The sequence below is a fragment of the Coptis chinensis genome, chromosome 7 (assembly GCF_015680905.1).
Source record: "Coptis chinensis isolate HL-2020 chromosome 7, ASM1568090v1, whole genome shotgun sequence".
In the NCBI taxonomy this organism is placed as follows: domain Eukaryota; kingdom Viridiplantae; phylum Streptophyta; class Magnoliopsida; order Ranunculales; family Ranunculaceae; genus Coptis; species Coptis chinensis.
The window spans coordinates 42,122,175-42,126,104 of record NC_141462.1 but is presented as its reverse complement, the minus strand read 5'-3'; the positions used below and the strand labels follow the sequence as shown (position 1 = coordinate 42,126,104).

Sequence of the window (3,930 nt, the reverse complement as noted above, 5' to 3'; positions counted from 1 at the left end):
GGGATGCTCGGGACTCCAAATGAAAACTACATGGGTTTGAATTTACATTCATGATGGGGATAGGCTTTTGTTGTACAGAAATGGCCTCTACCTTTTTAGTGAGTGATTTGATTAGAGTTTTAAGCTCGAATCGTGTTTAATTTCAAACATACCGGACGCCTTAATCATATTAGTAGAGCTAGCGGAGCGGAGTAATCGTCACTACCCCCAATTATTATTTAAACTTAGTTTGGTCCTCTAAAAATTTATAAGCCTCCGAGGCTCCTTTGCTTAAGAAACTACCCCATTCATTATGTCAAGGACTTCTTTATGGTGGTGTAGAAGTCCTTTGAAAAAGGCATGAACTAACGCGGTCTTTCGCTAAGTTATGATGTGGACACTCTATAAGGAGATCGGTGAAACGATTCCAAGCCTCTGAAAATGATTCATGAGGATTCTGTCGGAAAAAATGAATCTTGGAAAGCATCTCATCCGTCTTTAGGGGTTGGTAAAATGTTCCATAAACAAAATTTGAACAAGTTTAGCCCACGAGTCCACGTAATTAGGGCGCTTTGGGCAGTTAACCAAGACGCCTTATCGGCTAAGGTGAAAGGGAATACCCTTAATTTAATTTGTTCCGCACCAACCGTAGGATGGTGGAATGTTGTTAGGACTTGTTCAATCCTACGATGTAGCCGATAAGGTTTTTCATGGTCTAAACCATGAAAAACGGGTAACAAATTAAAAATATTTGGAGGATTCTCAAATCCCCGGTACTGGTCTGCTAGAAACGATGCAAGATTTGGGGCTATCGCTCAAGGCTTTGTAGAAGTCCGAGAGGAGTCTCTCTTTCTTCCCCATTATATCGGTGGTGTGTGTGAAATAGTAGTTAGAGGTGTAGTGGGTGGTATACTAGATAGATTTGATTGTTGATGTTGTTGTGTATTTACGTTCGGTGTTTTTGTTCGGCCGACCTTAATCTCATGCAAAACTAAGTCGAACTTAACTAAACATGCAACACTCCAAACAATTCGATATACTAGTAGAAACCTCTAACCGAGATCGCGAGGTGTGGAAGAAAGGAATACCTGATTAAGTCCTTGCTTCGCTTATGAATAGCATCTTGTTTACGCTTGTTCAGTGTATATAGCGAGTTAGAACACCTGAAAAATATGAAAGATCAAAGTTCGAATCAAAACGCCGAAATCCGAAAAATTTAACCGCGGCCACGCATATAGAAGCCTTCGGCGAGTAATTTTCAAATTACAGTGTTTTTAGCGCGGGTCGCGCTCCACTTGGGGGCGGTTCGCGCTCAATGTCCAGGCTATAGGGTGGTCAGCTCAAGGAGGGCGTCGCGCTTCAATGTAATTTTACCGAATTTTTCAACTTTGAAATGGACAACCACAGGTATGAATCAAACAAGGGTGGGTGGGTGAAATGGGGCTTAAAATGACTAATTCTATTATGAAAACAATGCTAAAGTGCAACTAAGATGGCAGCGGCACCATTTGATAAATGTAAAATGAATAGTTTACCTACGAAATGAACGATGAATTCAAAACGTAAGTAAACTAAAACTAATCTTACGTGTCTATTTTATCAAAGTTTCCTACTCTCAAGTCTATCGAAATAGAGTGGAGTAACGAATTCGTTCCACTCCTAGTGCTCTAGCATGGATGTTCTCTAATCTAATTAGTCAGTCTTAAGTCAATGAGAGCTTTACGAAGGGGAATTATACTACGATGCAATATGAAATTGATTATTTGAATTTAAACTACGAATGCTATGGAAATATGATTGTTTTGAATCTAGATAAAAGGATTAGAAGGGGAATTGAATCCACCTCGAATCCAACTTAATATCCTAGTATAGATTCTTGTATCTCGATTCTCACGTTCTTCGGCAAGAAATTCGAGTTCTAATCCCTAGTGTTCATGGCATTTCTACCGAAAGTACTAACTAGCATGTGAGGTCGTCCACCCATTCTCATGGCTAAAACACGACCTTCTAGAGTGGAATAGAATCTACAAACAATTCTATACTAACAACTAAGTTTTCATCAAGGCTTCATCAACCCCTCTAACAGAGGTTTTAGCCTTGATTCATCAAACTAACATTTCCCATTGAATCTAAACTAAACATGATATAAAGAATTGAAATTTACTAATCTAATTTAAACAATATATAATTAAAATCTAATTACTAACTAATAATTGAATGACAAGCAATAAATGAAATCAGATCTAACACAAATGTAAATGACAAGAATCTAAATTTAACAACTAGCTATTTTATTAATCAAACTAATTAAGAGTAATGATTCTAATAGTTTAATCTAAACAAGAATTGGATTTGAAATTAAACTTAATTAAAACAATCAAATCTAGATCTAGAAGCTATTCTAATGGCTACTTTCTATTCTAAGCTATCTACCCTAATTCTCTACTAAAAATCTCCCATTAACAATGAGCTAAGCTTTTGTTTTTTATACATCCAGATCCAAAAATCGTGCATGGGCTTGGAGCCATGTTTTGGACCAGAGAATCAGGCCCAAAACCCAATTCTTTCAGTCCAAAAAGGCCTCTTCAGCTAGATTCGGCTTCAACAGACTTTTCGTTCACTTTTGCTCCTCTGATTGGGTCAAGGCTTGTACCATTGCAATGCTCTTTCCGAGCCGGTCGTTTTGACATAAGGTAGGCCCAATTCCGAGGTCTGAGTCCAAAGATATGGCATTCGGAAGTTCTTTTGACTTTTGCTCCTTTATCTCGCTAAAGTGGCACATTTCTGCACATAATGGACTTTGAAGCCTGAAATGCATAAAAACACGTAATCAGTATTAACTCTTACTTATTATTCACATAATTGGTCTAACAGTATGATTATTAAGGGGTTAAAACTACAGTTTTGGGCTCTTATCACTTATCCAGGAAATCCACAAGGGATATTAACTTCGCATGAATCTGTTGCACTACAATCGTTTTGTAGATTTCCGTGAACTTCTAAATCCGAATTACGTCATCTATCTCCGCAAAAAGGTTGCAAAAAACTGAAACCTTAGCCTCAACTGTTGGATGTTCCGAATCTCCCCAAATGGTCAAATAACCCACCAACGATCCAACCAACGAAGAGAATATTGAATTACCATCTCTCAGATATCCACAAGGCAAATCAAAAGCACTGGAAGCCATAACAGCCCGACCGCCAATCTGTTAGTGATACCAAATAACTCAAGCCAATCATAATCTATTCTTTTAAGCTTCCATATAGCCTTCGTCGGTTCACCCCTGGGCCTAATCTGGAAGTAGAAACTGAAACTAAACTTCGCGGCAAGAATGAGAATCCAGAAAACTGAGTGCTCCATGCTGTCAACAATCCCTTCACTGAGGCCACGACCAACAAAAATTCGCGTCTCGGTTACGGCATTAAAGATTCTCCAATTAGTTTCCTCGAGAAAGTTCTGCACCCAAGGTAGAACCAATAGAACCACTACTAGTACCTTTGGGAGGAGATATACAAAGTGCAATATAAGGAAAACCTTCTCGCATTACTTCTGCTTTGTTAGACCCTCTCCAAACCAGTCCATATATAACAACAAAGGCAGCTGTCCATACTGCAGCAACAACACTCTTTAGCACCATCCTCAGATCAAAGCCTAATCCATAACCATAAATGCCTAATCCATAGTCGATCAAAGCTCCTAAACACATTCAAAAATGACCTCTGCTCAACAAAACCTGTCTTACCAACACCTTTTCGCTTCCTTTTAGTCACCTAAGAACTAGCATATACATAGTCACCCGAAAGGCCCAAGCTCGAGACCAGGCCCAGTTTGCCAAGATCTGAAATGGGTCCAAACCGACCCATTTCCCCATCTTCTCCACCCATCTCTCCACTCACCACCAGATCTGACCGATTCACCACCACCAACAACACACAGAATCCTTCTGCCAC

At 39.3% G+C, this 3,930-nt stretch overlaps 1 non-coding gene across 1 annotated transcript; it reads left to right on the top strand.

The window, feature by feature from the left end:
- Positions 1 to 362: 362 nt before the first annotated feature.
- On the top strand, positions 363 to 466 carry LOC147487596 (small nucleolar RNA R71). Its single transcript, XR_015203391.1, has one exon. It is a non-coding gene; the product is annotated as a small nucleolar RNA R71 (small nucleolar RNA).
- Positions 467 to 3,930: the final 3,464 nt, after the last annotated feature.